We start from the raw sequence: 17832 nt of genomic DNA, 5'->3' as shown, positions 1-17832 counted from the left end.
TTACCCGTAAAAGTTCAAATAGTTTTTGAGATTGAGTAGAAATAAAACAAATAATGATTTCCAAAATATATTCGTAAGTTAGACTTATGTTATCATAATCTTTTTTCACGCAGTTTGCAGAAATATTATCACAAACAATTTCCTTCAAATCTTCCTAATCGATTCATTTAATTTGAAAACAGGTCAGCATTTTCAAGGCCTTTGCGAAGTCTAAATTGTCGTTTCATGTTTTGATTGAGAGCTGCCACAAGCATAAAACTATAGGTCGCTTTGACAAAATGGCAAGCCATCATGTCAAAACGACAAATCAGCAACAATTTTTAAAAAATAATCGACTAGTTTCAAACATTTAAACGCAAATATTTGAGCTTTAGTCGAGTTTTTCTCTTCAAAAGTTCTCTCGATCAGCAAACAAAACCATTGAGTTTCCAAAAAAGATTGCAAATGCTTACTAATTCAGTAACAGCTGATAGAAACATAATGATGTGAAAATCAACATAAATTACATCTAATTTATTATATATTGGTTGATCCGCATAAAATGATGAATTTCAGAGAGTAGATGCTGTTGTCTTTACCTGCAATATAAATGAAAAATTTTTTATTGATTGCTGCTCCTCAAATTTGTGACAGAGCATTTTTTTAACATCAGAAAGTTTTGGCTACTTTGCTTTTTACAGACAAAACGTGTTCTAGGCAATAGTTTCAACAAAAGTAATTAAAGTTGATGAGAAAGTGCAAGGCAAAATTCTATAAACCCACTGCTTTCAAACTTAAACATAAAAAAATAGTTTGACAATTTTAACATTATAAAGGGAACTCTGGCAAATATGAAAGAAATTAAAGTTACTTGAACCAATTTTTTGAGACGAGTGTTCAATTAGTTGGCTAAAAACCAATGCATTCAAACTTAACAAGATAAGGTGAAAGTTATGGTTTCAACCGTGTACTGTCATAAATGAGCAAGTGTACTCTGACTAAAAATCAATGCTTTCAAGCTCAATATTATCAGATATAAATAGACTTTACAACCGAGTACTGGGTACTGTGATATCAACGGAGGTAAGTTATATTGAATAAAAAAAATAAAACTAGATCAAGTCTGTGCATTTCACTAGCGTCAAGTTGCCAAATCCATCGCCAGTTACTAAACATCTTACTATGTTCAGACCAATTTTTACTGTAACAGTTTCTTTCTAATCGGCTAATTTACCACTTTCTTTTTGCCATGTTAACTGAAAATGTTGAATGTCAGTCCACATTGTTTCTGCTGCAAATCCTGTAACGTACTCAAAAAAAATCGTGGCTGTCTTCCAACTGGTTTATTCTATTCAGTACCCTATCCACTGTTGTGTTCAGTCAATCTTCGCTTTAAACGAGATGTCGAACCAACATAAAACAGACTAAATTGATTCGGTCTTTGAAGCAAATAGCAATAACCGGTACTTGTTTTCGGTAGCTCGATATGTTTTGGGCTCAACGGTGCAGCAAGACCGAGATCTATCTCACGTGTTTTTTTTTGCATGAAGATCATTAAAAGTGTAAAGCTGTACATCAATTGATGACCATTGACTTTTTTTCCTAAGAAAACTCTTATTTTCTCTAGCGCTTTGTTTTGATTCACAACAAATGTGATATTGTTTAGATCTCGGTTTCCACAAATCAAAACATATAATTGCTCTCGCATCCAAAGTCGATACTCTTTATCTCTTTATCCATTGTTTTATGAATGGTTGATGCAGTCAAGTCATATTAAAAGAGGTCACAGAGTTGTTATTAACTGCATCCAAGTTGGTATTATTATGTTCGGATTTTAACAATTTTTTTTGCTATGTATGAGTCGTTTAAATTGAGTGATATAACTACTATTCAAGTAAAGAACCTAACCCAACGCATCAGCCCATGGTGAATCTTGTTGGTTGTTTTTAAATTGTTTTTATGGCAAGAAAGGGAAACGGAAAAAGTGTGTTATTATATTTTTTTGTGTAAACATTTTTTTGTTTAAAAAAAACATTAATATATGCTTGAAAAATAGCTGATGCTTTAAGAAAATTTGAAGTTAAATTTCATAGAATATCGAAACAACACTTGAAAAGTATGACAATTTTTAGAAAACCTTGCAATTTCAGTGAAAAATTTAATCGAAAAACAGCCAGTGAGTTCTTCACGTCCTAAGAATTAAAAAATTAGAAAATCAGTTGTATCGTCCATATGCACTAAAACCAAAATTCCAAAAATTGTGTCCAACAATCAAGAAATGACTTAAAGACCCTAAAATGTTATGAAGTGCTTTAAAAATTGAAGGAAACGGAACAAGTCTCAAAAGATTTTGTTCATTGGTACACTTTTCAATGAATTTCGAAACCTTTTTTATCAACGTTTTTTCACTCGATTGCCATGTTTCCTTTTCAAAGATGTCTCACATTACAAACAAAAACGCAAAACCGTATGATTTTCTAAATGGGGACTAAAATGAATGTTATGACTATCTACTTTACCACGCGTTGTTAAGATTTGCTCCATACGTAGTATAACTGTAATTTTTTTCAATTTAGTGAATGTTTCCTTTTTAGATATATTAGTTATCTGATTTCTTTTAATTTTCATCCGTGCCTTTATATTCTACAAATCAGTTAGAAATAACACACTATCAATAAAATTTTTCTGATTCATTGCTGGAGTTCCTTCGGTGGGTGATTTGAGAAGGAATTACTGACAACATCATGCCATATGATTTTAGGTCTTACTCTCACTTCTTCTGGCAAGTTTGATAAAACAGTAAACAGGTTTCGATAAATATTCGGGTGAGTTAAGGGCATTCCTGAAGTTGCGTTAAACAAATCGGGGTTCTCATTACTAGAATTTGCTGGGGAGCACGCTCCATAATTTTTTAAAGTTTCACGCATTTGTGGCACTGAAAACAGTTACAAAAACGATTTTTTTAAAATGTTTGGTTTTGAACCCAGATTGCCACCATTTTTTCTTTTTTCATTAACCTTTCTTCAATTGACCTTTCGAAAATTTCCCGCGCAATTTTATTTTATATGCGATTGATTGAAAAAAAATCGCGCTATTCTGTTTTAAAATTTGAGAACAAAGAAACATTTTTTTTTTCAAATTGAGGTCTTATATTGATTTTCAATATAAATAATTTTTGATTCAAGTGCTTGAAAAAAATCAATAATTCAGATTCGGAATCTTTTGGTTTCACTGACATTCTGGTATGCATGTAATTTGTAAAGATCTAATTCAGTTTACCCTAGAAAGCTTACCCATAAAAGATCAAATAGTTTTTGAGATTGAGTAAAAATAAAACAAATAGTGATTTCCAAAATATATTCGTAAGTTAGTCTTATGTTATCATAATCTTTTTTGACGCAGTTTGCAGAAATATTATCACAAACAATTTCCTTCAAATCTTCCTAATCGATTCATTTAATTTGAAAACAGGTCAGCATTTTCAAGGTCTTTGCGAAGTCTAAATTGTCGTTTCATGTTTTGATTGAGAGCTGCCACAAGCATAAAACTATAGGTCGCTTTGACAAAATGGCAAGCCATCATGTCAAAGCGACAAATCAGCAACAATTTTTAAAAATAATCGACTATTTTCAAACATTTAAACGCAAATATTTGTGCTTTAGTCGAGTTTTTCTCTTCAAAAGTTCTCTCGATCAGCAAACAAAACCATTGAGTTTCCAAAAAAGAGTGCTAATGCTTACTAATTCAGTAACAGCTGATCGAAACATAATGATGTAAAAATCAACATAAATTACATCTATGTTATTAAATTTTGGTTGATCCGCATAAAATGATGAATTTCAGAGAGTAGATGCTGTTGTCTTCACCTGCAATATAAATGAAAATTTTTTTTATTGATTGCTGCTCGTCAAACTTGTGACAGAAAATTTTTTAAACATCAGAAAGTTTTGGCTAGTTTGCTTTGTACAGACAAAACGTGTTCTAGGCAATAGTTTCAACAAAAGTAATTAAAGTTGATGAGAAAGTGCAAGGCAAAATTCTATGAACCCACTGCTTCCAAACTTAAACATAAAAAAATAGTTTGACAATTTTAACAGAATAAAGGGAACTCTGGCAAATATGAAATAAATTAAAGTTAGTTGAACCGATTTTTTGAGACGAGTGTTCAGTTAGTTGGCTAAAAACCAATGCATTCAAACTTAACAAGATAAGGTGAAAGTTATGTTTTCAACCGTGTGCTGTCATAAATGAGCAAGTGTACTCTGACTAAAAATTGATGCTTTCAAGCTCAATATTATCAGATTTAAATAGACTTTACAACCGAGTACTGGGTACTGTGATATCAACGGAGGTAAGTTATATTGAATAAAAAAATAAAACTAGATCAAATCTGTGCATTTCACTAGCGTCAAGTTGCCAAATCCATCGCCAGTTACTAAACATCTTACTATGTTCAGACCTATTTTTACTGTAACAGTTTCTTTCAAATCGGCTAATTTACCAATTTCATTTTGCAATGTTAACTGAAAATGTTGAATGTCAGTCCACATTGTTTCTGCTGCAAATCCTGTAACGTACTCAAAAAAAATCGTGGCTTTCTTCCAACTGGTTTTGTGTATTCAGTACCCTATCCACTGTTGTGTTCAGTCAATCTTCGCTTTAAACGTGATGTCGAACCAACATAAAACAGCCTAAATTGATTCGGTCTTTGAAGCAAATAGCAATAACCGGTACTTGTTTTCGGTAGCTCGATATGTTTTGGGCTCAACGGTGCAGCAAATCCGAGATCTATCTCACGTGTTTTTTTTTGCTTGAAGATCATTAAAAGTGTAAAGCTGTTCATCAATTGATGACCATTGACTTTATTTTCCTAAGAAAATTCTTATTTTCTTTAGCGCTTTGTTTTTATTCACAACAAATGTGATTTTGTTTAGATCTCGGTTTCCACAAATCAAAACATATGATTGCTCTCGCATCCAAAGTCGATACTCTTTATCTCTTTATCCATTGCTTTATGAATGGTTGATGCAGTCAAGTCATATTGAAAGAGGTCACAAAGTTGTTATTAGCTGCATCCAAGTTGGTATTATTATGTTCCGATTTTAACATTTTTTTTTGCTATGTATGAGTCGTTTAAATTGAGTGATATAACTACTATTCAAGTAAAGAACGCAATCCAACGCATCAGCCCATGGTGAATCTTGTTGGTTGTTTTTAAATTGTTTTTATGGCAAGAAAGGGAAACTGAAAAAGTGTGTTATTATATTTTTTTGTCTGAACAATTTTTTGTTTAAAAAAAACATTAATATGTGCTTGAAAAATAGCTGATGCTTAAAAAAAATTTGAAGTTAAATTTCATAGAATATCGAAACAACACTTGAAAAGTATGACAATTTTTAGAAAACCTTGCAATTTCAGTGAAAAATTTAATCGAAAAACAGCCAGTGAGTTCTTCACGTCCTAAGAGTTAAAAGTTAGAAAATCAGTTGTATCGTCCATATGCACTAAAATCAAAATTCCAAAAATTGTGTCCAATAATCAAGAAATGAAATGACACTAAAACTTTGTGAAGTGCTTTAAAAATTGAAGGAAACGGAACAAGTCTTAAAAGGTTTTGTTCATTGGTACCCTTTGCAATGAACATCGAAGTTTGTTTTATCAAGGTTTTTTCACTCGAATGCCATGTTTCCTTTTCAAAGATATCTCAAATTACAATTAAAACTACGCAAAACCCTATGATTTTCTAAATGGGGACTGAAATGAGTGTTATGAAAATCCACTTTCCCACGCGATGTTAAGATTTGCTCTATACGTAATATAACTGTATTTTTTTCAATTTAGTGAACGTTTCCTTTTTAATTATATTAAGTACCTGATCATTTCTATTAATTATCATCCATGTCATTATATTATATAAGTCAGTCAAATATAACACACTATCACTAACAGACTTTTGCTCATTCATTGCTGGAGTTCCTTTGTTAGGGGGATTTGAGAGGAAATTACTGGCAACGTCATGCCATATGATTTTAGGTCTTACTCTCACTTCTTCTGGCAAGTTTGATAAAACAGTAAACAGGTTTCGATAAAATTTCGAGTGAGTTAAAGAAATTCCTGAAGTTGCGCGAAACAAATCAGGGTTCTCATTACTAGAGTTTGCTAGGGAGCACGCTCCATAATTTTTTAAAGTTTCACGCGTTTCGTGCACTGAAAACAGTTACAAAAACGAATTTTTTTAAATGTTTGGTTTTGAACCCAGATTGCCACGATTTTTTCTTTTTTCATTAACCTTTCTTCAATTGACCTTTCGAAAACTTCCCGCGCAAGTTTATTTCATATGCGATTGATTGAAAAAAAAATCGCGCTATTCTGTTTTAAAATTTGAGAACAAAGAAACATTTTTTTTTCAAATTGAGGTCGTATATTGATTTTCAACAAAAATAATTTTTGATTCAAGTGCTTAAAAAAATCAGTAATTCAGATTCGGAATCTTTTGGTTTCACTGACAATCTGGTATGCATGTAATTTGTAAAGATCTAATTCAGTTTACCCTAGAAAGCTTACCCGTAAAAGTTCAAATAGTTTTTGAGATTGAGTAGAAATAAAACAAATAATGATTTCCAAAATATATTCGTAAGTTAGACTTATGTTATCATAATCTTTTTTCACGCATTTTGCAGAAATATTATCACAAACAATTTCCTTCAAATCTTCCTAATCGATTCATTTAATTTGAAAACAGGTCAGCATTTTCAAGGTCTTTGCGAAGTCTAAATTGTCGTTTCATGTTTTGATTGAGAGCTGCCACAAGCATAAAACTATAGGTCGCTTTGACAAAATGGCAAGCCATCATGTCAAAGCGTCAAATCAGCAACAATTTAAAAAAAATAACACTCATTTAAGTCCCCATTTAGTTTCAAACATTTAAACGCAAATATTTGAGCTTTAGTCGAGTTTTTCTCTTCAAAAGTTCTCTCGATCAGCAAACAAAACCATTGAGTTTCCAAAAAATAGTGCAAATGCTTACTAATTCAATAACAGCTGATCGAAACATAATGATGTAAAAATCAACATAAATTACATCTAAATTATTAAATATTGGTTGATCCGCATAAAATGATGAATTTCAGAGAGTAGATGCTGTTGTCTTTACCTGCAATATAAATGAAAAATTTTTTATTGATTGCTGCTCGTCAAACTTGTGACAGAGAATTTTTTTAACATCAGAAAGTTTTGGCTACTTTGCTTTTTACAGACAAAACGTGTTCTAGGCAATAGTTTCAACAAAAGAAATTAAAGTTGATGAGAAAGTGCAAGGCAAAATTCTATGAACCCACTGCTTTCAAACTTAAACATAAAAAAATAGTTTGACAATTTTAACATTATACAGGGAACTCTGGCAAATATGAAAGAAATTAAAGTTACTTGAACCAATTTTTTGAGACGAGTGTTCAGTTAGTTGGCTAAAAACCAATGCATTCAAACTTAAAAAGATAAGGTGAAAGTTAACATAAATGAGCAAGTGTAAGCTGACTGAAAATCAATGCTTTCAAGCTCAATATTATCAGATATAATTAGACTTTTCAACCGAGTGTTGGGTACTGTGTTAACACCAGAGGTAAGTTATTTTGAATCAAAAGAATTAAGACTAGATCAAGTCTGTGCATTTCAATAGCGTCAAGTTGCCAAATCCATCGCCAGTTACTAAACATCTTACTATGTTCAGACCTATTTTTACTGTAACAGTTTCTTTCAAATCGGCTAATTTACCAGTTTCATTTTGCCATGTTAACTGAAAATGTTGAATGTCAGTCCACATTTTTTCTGCTGCAAATCCTGTGAAGTACTCAAAAAAAATCGTGGCTTTCTTCCAACTGGTTTTGTGTATTCAGTACCCTATCCACTGTTGTGTTCAGTCAATCCTCGCTTTAAACGTGATGTCGAACCAACATAAAACAGACTAAATTGATTCAGTCTTTGAAGCAAATAGCAATAACCGGTACTTGTTTTCGGTAGCTCGATATGTTTTGGGCTCAACGGTGCAGCAAATCCGAGATCTATCTCACGTGTTTTTTTTTGCATGAAGATCATTAAAAATGTAAAGCTGTTCATCAATTGATGACCATTGACTTTTTTCCCTAAGAAAACTCTTATTTTCTCTAGCGCTTTGTTTTTATTCACAACAAATGTGATATTGTTTAGATCTCGGTTTCCACAAATCAAAACATATAATTGCTCTCGCATCCAAAGTTGATACTCTTTATCTCTTTATCCATTGTTTTATGAATGGTTGATGCACTCAAGTCATATTGAAAGAGGTAACAAAGTTGTTATTAGCTGCATCCAAGTTGGTATTATTATGTTCGGATTTTAACAATTTTTTTTGCTATGTATGAGTCGTTTAAATTGAGTGATATAACTACTATTCAAGTAAAGAACCTAACCCAACGCATCAGCCCATGATGAATCTTGTTGGTTGTTTTTAAACTGTTTTTATGGCAAGAAAGGGAAACGGAAAAAGTGTGTTATTATATTTTTTTTGTGTAAGCAATTTTTTGTTTAAAAAAACATTAATATGTGCTTGAAAAATAGCTGATGCTTAAGGAAAATTTGAAGTTAAATTTCCTAGAATATCGAAACAACACTTGAAAAGTATGACAATTTTTAGAAAATCTTGCAATTTCAGTGAAAAATTTAATCGAAAAACAGCCAGTGAGTTCTTCACGTCCTAAGAATTAAAAAATTAGAAAATCAGTTGTATCGTCCATATGCACTAAAACCAAAATTCCAAAAATTGTGTCCAACAATCAAGACATGACTTAAAGACCCTAAAATGTTATGAAGTGCTTTAAAAATTGAAGGAAACGGAACAAGTCTCAAAAGGTTTTGTTCATTGGTACACTTTTCAATGAATTTCGAAACCTTTTTTATCAACGTTTTTTCACTCGATTGCCATGTTTCCTTTTCAAAGATGTCTCACATTACAAACAAAAACGCAAAACCGTATGATTTTCTAAATGGGGACTAAAATGAATGTTATGACTATTTACTTTACCACGCGTTGTTAAGATTTGCTCCATACGTAGTATAACTGTAATTTTTTTCAATTTAGTGAATGTTTCCTTTTTAGATATATTAGTTATCTGATTTCTATTAATTATCATCCGTGCCTTTATATTATACAAATCAGTTAAAAATAACACACTATCAATAAACTTTTTCTCATTCATTGCTGGAGTTCCTTCGGTGGGTGATTTGAGAAGGAATTACTGACAACATCATGCCATATGATTTTAGGTCTTACTCTCACTTCTTCTGGCAAGTTTGATAAAACAGTAAACAGGTTTCGATAAATATTCGGGTGAGTTAAGGGCATTCCTGAAGTTGCGTTAAACAAATCGGGGCTCTCATCCCTAGAATTGGTTATGGAAGACGCTCCAAAAATTTTTAAAGTTTCACGCATTTCAGGCACTGAAAACAGTTACAAAAATGAAATCATCTTTTAAAAGTGTTTGGTTTTGGACATAGATTGCAACGATTTTTTTTCATTAATCTTTCTTCAATTTACCTTTCGAAAACTATCCGCGCAAGTTTGTTTGAAAATACAATCGCGCTACACCGCTATACTGTTTTAAAATTTGGGAAAATCGAAACTTTATTTATTTTTCCAATTGATATCTTATATTGATTTTCAACACAAACAATTTTTGATTAAAATGCTAAAAAAATCAATGATTCAGAATCGGAATTTATTGGCTTTCACTGACATTCTGGTGTGCATGTAATTTTTAAGAATCTACTTCAGCTTATCCTAGAAAGCTTACCCATAAAATTTTAAATAATTTTTGAGATTAATTAGAAATAAAAAAAATTGATGATTTTCAAAATATATCCGTAGGCTAGTCTTATGTTATAATGATTCCTTTTTCACGCAGTTTGAAGAAATTTTGTCACGACCAAATTCCCTCAAATCTTCCTAATTGATTCATTTAGTTTGAAAGCAGGTCAGCATATTCAAGGTCTTTGCAAAGTCTAAATTGTCGTTTCTTATTTTGAATGAGAGCTGCGACTAGCATAAAACTATAGGTCGCTTTGACAAAATGGCAAGCCATCATGTCAAAGCGTCAAATTGGCAACAATTTAAAAAAAATCGAATAGTTTCAAACATTTAAAAGCTAATATTTGAGCTTTAGTCGAGTTTTTTTTGAACTTAGAAAATTTTGTCTACTTTGCTATGTACAGACAAAAATTATTGTAGGCAATAGTTTCAAAAGTAAATCAAGTCGATGGGAAACTTTGATGTAATTTTTGATGTTCTTTGAACCCACTGCTTAAAGACAGAGACCTAAAAGATAAAAAAAACTTAAAGATAAAAAGAAATTTTGACATTTTAACAGAATAATGGGAACTCTGGCAAAAAGAAACAAAATAAAGTTATTTGAACCTATTTTTTAAGGCGAGTATTCAGTAAGTTGGCTAAAAACCAATGCATTCAAACTTAAAAAGATAAGGTGAAAGTTAACATAAATGAGCAAGTGTAAGCTGACTGAAAATCAATGCTTTCAAGCTCAATATTATCAGATATAATTAGACTTTTCAACCGAGTACTGGGTACTGTGTTAACACCAGAGGTAAGTTATTTTGAATCAAAAGAATTAAGACTAGATCAAGTCTGTGCATTTCAATAGCGTCAAGTTGCCAAATCCATCGCCAGTTACTAAACATCTTACTATGTTCAGACCGTTTTTTACTGTAACAGTTTCTTTCAAATCGACTAATTTACCAATTTCATTTTGCCATGTTAACTCAAAATTTTGAATATCAGTCCACATTGGTTCTGCTGCAAATCTTGTAACGTACTCAAAAAGAAATCATGGCTTTCTTCCAACTGGTTTTGTGTATTCAGTACCATATCCACTGTTGTGTTCATTCAATCTTCGCTTTAAACATAATGTCGAATCAATATAAAACAGACTAGGTTGTTTCAGGCTTTGAAGCAAATAGCAATAACCGGTACTTGTTTTCGGTAGCTCGATATGTTTTGGGCACAACGGTACAGCAAATCCGAGATTGATCTCACGGCTTTTTGCATAAAGATCATTACAACTGTAAAGCGGTTCAACAATTGATGACCATTGACTTTGTTTCCTTAATAAAACTTTTATATACTGTAGCACTTCGTTTTTATCCCCAACAAATGTAACATTGTTTAGATGTCGGACTCCACTAATCAAAACATACAATTGTTTTCGCATCCAAAGTCAATACGCTTTATCTGACCTAATCTGTGTTGCAAATTTGAACAAGGGATCGCCCGTTGTTTTATGAAAAGTTTAAGTGGGAACTGAACTGTACGACAAATTGTTTTATCGTTTAGCCGATGAACTACTCCTGTTTCTGCCTTGACAAGGATTCGTTTCCATTTCCTTCTCTCATTTGAGCTTTCCGGAAATTTGCGTATACCAGGTGCGACAGCGAGATGAATTTTAAAATCAGTTTCACATGTTTTCTCCACAGCCCCTAGTTGACCTTGAAAAATACCTCTATAATGCAAATCTTTCGTTAACCGAATGATTGCGCCTTCAAAAATGAACAAATCTTGAGTTTCTGGAGCTACTCTGTTCAGCTGTTTTTTGAACAAAAATTAGCGTCCTGCCAACTTTATGCTTTAGTGACACACATTTCATCTCGGGCTTCAAAGCTGAAGTGTTTTAATGTGCTGTTCTCTTTAACGTTTTTGATTTTTCTTTGCACTTCAGAAAATCGGCTTTTCTGGTGGAAAACATCCGTAAATTGTTCGCTGCAATATTTTAGCAACAATCTGCAAACTCCATTGCACTCCACAACTCGGCAGATTTCATAGATACTTCCTCTATAAAGAAAACATCTGTCTGCTTCAAAACGTTTGCTCTAAATAGTTGACGTGCTAAAACCGTAACCGCTTTATCTGCATAGGCCTGTACGTTCGGTCTATGCAAAACAGGAAACGGAAAAAGTGTGTTAATATGTTTTCCATTTAGTAAGGCTGACCATTCGTCTGCAAGGCTCGTGATTATACAATTCATTTTGAATTTTCAAGGTATAAACCAAAGCAATTAGCACCAGGAAAGTTTTTTCAGTACCTGGTGGATCTACGACTACTTTATGTTTCACAAAAGAGCTCTTTTCGGTGCAGAAAAAATCAATACTTCCAGAGAGTCGTTTGAAAATTACTGTTTGCTCCTTAAATGAGTTTGAAGACTGATTGCTACCCTTTGTCAATGTTGGCTGTACAGTTAAACCTTCATTGGTATCAACCGAAAATTCTATTTTGTTCTCGCTCCAGCAATTTAGATTATGTTGTCTGTTATTTTCAGTTCCGAATTTCAGTGCATCTGAAAATTATTCTGAGATTATAGTATCAAGAACATGTGGTAGCGCAGTGCTGAAATCAGTGGAAACTTTCATAAGTGCGCTGAACAAAATATTGTAACATTGATTTGCAAATTTATCCAATATCTTGCTGGAACCGGGCAGAAACCTTAGTTCTTTATTAATGTATTTCCTTGTCAACTTTTTCACATCTTCAAAAGTGGGCGTCAATGACGTGATCAATGTTACTTTTTTAAAAGCTTCTCGCAACGAGAAATGATTAAGCAAATCCAATTCTGTTACAAAACGTCCGAAGCGTAAGACAAAACGGACATTGAAACTCAATGGTCGCAAAGGTAAAACATTTGAATATACAAACACTTGATCTTTCTGATCAGTTGGTAACTGCGTGATGAAGTTCATATTGAATGAGGTCACTAAGTTCTCATTAGCTGCATTCAAGTTGGGATTATTATACTTGGATATTAATAAATTTTTTGCTATGAGTCGTTTAAATTGAGTGATATAACTACTATTCAAGTAAACAGTGCAACCCAACGCATCAACCCATGGTGAATCTTGTTGGTTGTTTTAAAAACTTTTTTCATGGCTTGAGATCGAATGCCGTTTAGGTCGCTGTCTCTAAGGAAATCTAAAAACCTTTGTTGGCGAGTCAACAAAAAGTTCCGGATGTCTCAGCCCAAAAATTGTAATTTTGTCAGGTGATATTGAGCTTCTTCCAACATCAAGGTAAAAAGTTTTTTGGTCTTCAGTAAATCTTCGATAGATGGGGAAGTGTAAAATGTCTTCCTGTACTGTTGAACTCTCTCCAAATTGACATATGTTATTCTTCAGCGTCTTTTGCTCCTTTGCTCTGGCCAGTATCCTTTGGGTAATGTTGGAATATGAACAAAGTCCATATTGCTTGACACATACGGCAGTTTTAATATCCACCAAAGTGTTTCTGTAATGGAAAGTACAGGGGCAGTGATAGGGGATGACTGGTTATTTTTCGTCGATGCCTTAACGCCCGCATTTTGACTGTTTAAAATTGTTGCCTTCATTTGATAAAGAGAAATTAGCCTTAGCACGAGTTTCAATACCTGCGGTGTACTTTGCAATGTAACGAGCACTCATCACTTAGAAGATTCGTTGCTCCATCTGAGTACTCGTTAAAAATGTTTTCGTATGAATAACAAAAACTCCTCGGATAGTTAGGAACACGGCAATTGATTTACCTAATTTATCTGTTTTGTTTATGACACCTGAATTCGCCTGAAATGAGCATGCTTGCAATCGTGTGTTTGATATTTGCGGAACAATTTTCCGATTTCAATTTTATTTTTTTTTGCAATGATATTTGATATGAAATTGGTAATTTAAACAAAAAAGTAGGCAAAGAACAACAAACACGCTCTTGAACGCAATTCGAAAAAGGATCTTCTTTTGTCCAAATTAAAGCATGAATATGAGGAAAACCTGCAGTTTTTTCTTGAAATTCATAGCGATACCAAATTCTGTCTACAGGTCCCAAAGGTTGTTTGTGTGATTTACAAATAAAATTTATTACAAGACGAGATCCTCGCTCAAACTTCTCAACATAGTCATCAGCTGGGATTGAATAAGAGTTTTTACAATAATTTTCAATTGCGCTAAAAAAAATTTCGAGCTCCAGGATGTGTTGACTGGCTACAAGTGTATGTGAAGAAATAGGTTGCCATCTGATCATTAGGCGCCGAAGTAAGTTGGTTGACATTTTTTTAGAATCAGTATATTCAAAGTTCATGCCTTTATCGGATGTATACCGGTTGCACTGTTTAACACATCCTGCTTCCAGTCATCCTCTATTTAGCGGAGTTGTTACATTTGAACTCCTCAACTTTAAATTCATGATGACATGAAAAGCATATTGTATATATCTAATTGAAGATGATATTGGTAGAGTGCCATCTTTTATCCGTGTCTTGAACATATCTTCTATTCCACAGTAGCCCAGTTTTCTCTTATTTGCACAATCAGCACAGAGAGAAATGAGCAAAGAACCATCATAACTGCAGTCACCTCTTTGATTCCAAAAAATGGAAGGATACATCATAGCCTCAGTTTGCGCTAAAGGCACACATATTTAAAATTCGTTCAACAACTGCATGATTGGGACAAACTTGTTGGTATTGACTAAATTTTTGTTCAAATTGCAGCAAAAAATAGACAAAATTAAACAGATTGTCTGAAGCAACTATTCATATTTGTTACTTTTTCTAACTGGTGAAGGCATTGCACCGTCATCATCATTCGGATGTAAAAAAAATTTGGTACTCAAGTCAATTGAAAATTTTTGATGATGACTGATTTTTCAAATCAATTAAATTTTTCAAGCGATTTGTACTATCTGCGTTCATTCTCGAGGCAGATTTTAAAGACTTAAATTTCAATTCTTTCGCAACATTATTCAGGTACATTTCCTTTATTGTTTCATCTTTGAGGCAGTCCTTAATTGCAAAGGCTCGCAGTAAATATTCTGCCTCAAATCGGTTATTTAATGCAACATTTTCAGCGCAAGATAAAATCTCTGATGTGAAGTCCCATCTTCGATTTCGGCTTAACCTGATGCTACTTACTACTGAATAATTACCAACAGCTCTTGTCAGATGATATGTGTGAGATGAAAACTTTGGTTTTGTACATGAAATATTCCTCAAAGTAGGAGTTAACAATCCAGGGCGCTCTTCATGAAGAGGACTTGGATTTTTCAAGATTGGATGAATTGGTGGATGAATAACTTGTTCTCCAGAACCATGGTTATGTTCAGTGCAGCAATGCAGTTGAAAACCTTTGGTTTGATTCAATTTGAGCGCTGCAGAAACAGTAAAGTAATCCAAAACAAATTTTGGCGTGAGAAAATCTTTTCGCATGCTTCTGAAATGATTGTAAAATGAAGCGTTGAAGGCTGTAACTTCTGAAAATATGTAGTTAATCAATTGTTGAAAGGAAACGGATGTATCTTCTTTTAAAAAAGAAAAGCAACCAAACGGACATCTAATTGACGGAAATGGCTCATCGTCTAATGCATTTTTCAGCTTTGTCGAGTGGTATGAGTCAATTCGTCTTTGAAAACAATATTTTCTCCTTGTTATATCAATTATCAGTGGTTCTGATTCTCTTTTATTCGATATAACATCTTTTAAGACAGGATGAAGATGTGTTCTACGTTCTACGCCAGCGTCTGAAATTTCGAATTTAATTCGGTAAAAGTCCGTAAAATATAAGAATATCGTAAGCTGACTTGTCCTTTCCTTAAGAATCGAATACAAAACCGTGGGCCATGCATTTGACCAATCACTTTTTGTTTCTGTCAAATAAAGAATGCAATTGTGACACAGTTTGGATCTAACTCTCTCGATGAAACAAGACAAAATTTTTATAGTATTTGACTCTCGCATTTGGTAAACTGTAAGCCATGATCCGGTGTCGAGGACCTCATACATTTTGCGCAGTGTTCATCTTTTTTTATCTTCTAGAAGAAAATTGGAGAAAAAAGTTCAGTGGATTCACAAAAATTTTTATCGTCAGTCGTTTCGAAATTTCTGCTAGCCGTTGCAGTATTTGAAACCGTTGCTGTTGAAGTGTCTTCCATCACAAGAAGCTTAATTAGCGGTTTTTTTTATGCTCCAGTAATTTGTTGAACTTTCTCTTTTCTGAGCTGAAATGTCATGGCATTCCGTGCTTTCCTCAATAACAATTTCCAGTGAAATTTTTGCTGCAAACCAGTAACAACTTTAAAATGATTTCCGTTTATTTTCTGTTGAAAAAAAAATTTGGTTGTTGGTAGGTCTACAACAGCTATATTGAATCCAGACTTTCATGATTTGACTGTAAACCAAAATATTACATTGAAGAAGTTGCGTTGCCATAAAAATTTCTACACAGGTACCATAGATACCCAGTTGTTCCGTTTTTGAAAAACGTAGGTAATCAAGGACATTTGCACAAAGTCTCGTTTGCCCATTTGTTCCAGGTAGGAACGCTTCTAAATTTTTTGATGGAAAAACAACACTTCTCATACACTGAATGATTTTCTGGCGGAATTGATACGCAAAAGAAGTTTGAGTTCCAATGGATACTAAAATGGACGAAAACAAGCAGTCACCATCTCCGCAAATTTCTTTTACATGCAATGGTTCATACAAGGACGAATCGTCGTAAGTAACTGATTGAAAAGATGAAACCTGTTCGTCGAGTTGATATGGAACCCGTGTTTCTCGCAAACTTGAATGAAATGTAATGTATTGAAGATAAACTTCGGCTGATTTTCTACGACGCGGGATTTTGATTTGCTGTGAACGCAATCATAGGTCGGCCAAATTAACTTTTCGAGTTTTCCCAAAGCACTAAAAAACTTTTAAAAGAACCCTTTTTTGCGCCGCACGCAAAATTAAAAAATTTTGAAAAAAAACATGCCAACGAATGCGTTTTCAGGCATTTTCTACAAAAATTTGACCAAAAAATTGCTTTTTTGGCGCGCACTCACCCTCATAATTAGTATAGAAAAGTTTCAGGGTCAGTCAACCGTAAATGGATATCCCAAAACAAAACAAAGGGGACCCGAATGCCCGTCGGCAGGGGGTCGAATACCTAAGGAGAGGGCGTACACACCCGGCCTTCCTAATTGCGCCCCTGTATGTTCTGTTGAATGAGATATTCAAATGTATATGAGCTGAATTTTCAAATCTCAAGCTCAGTAAAATGCAAAGCTGTAGTAAAACCAAATGGCACAGTTTTGCGCAAAATTTCAAGTGAATTGCATTAAAATATGCTTTAAAATTGGATAATTTTCTCTTCAGCTCCGCACCAAAAGTTGTATGCTAAACCCAATAACAAATTACTGCTGCTTAAAAATTGCGGACAAACAACTTTTATAGCTAAATACGAAACATAAAAACTTCGAAAAAGTTGAGAAGAGATTTAAAGAAAGTTGACAAGTATCTTGAAGAACAGATTCTATGACCAAACTATTCTAAAGTGGTTGTTCTATTCCACAAACCAAAAAGAAAAAGTTTTCTGTTTCAATTTCATTTGAAAACCATTTAAATTAATAATAGTTCTGATTTGAGATAGAAATGTGCTGTTTAATCAAAGTCGATAAACGTAGTTCAGACTGTTATATAGGTTGCGAATATTTTTCTTTTCGGTTTTTTTCGGGAGAAGTTTTTCTAGGTGACTTTTGATTTCGTTTAAAATTTAGTTCACTTTTTGTTACAAGAAAGGCAAGCATTTTATAGACCAGAATGGTGTAAAGATCACTAAAAACGTGATTGACTTCTAGATTTGAAGGTGGATTTCAGAATTCTGATTTCCCGGCGGAATAAAGAATTTAACTGTTAATTCAGTTTTCTCAAATTGCGTTCATTTAGTCAAAAAAAGTTCAATCATAATACTTTAAACAATTTCAAAGTGTTTGAAGGGCATCTACTGTTTTTCCAGTTTTTCCGAAAATTGGAGTTC

Source organism: Symsagittifera roscoffensis, chromosome 1 (assembly GCF_963678635.1).
Source record: "Symsagittifera roscoffensis chromosome 1, txSymRosc1.1, whole genome shotgun sequence".
Classification (NCBI taxonomy): domain Eukaryota; kingdom Metazoa; phylum Xenacoelomorpha; order Acoela; family Convolutidae; genus Symsagittifera; species Symsagittifera roscoffensis.
Note: the sequence above shows the minus strand (reverse complement) of the source record.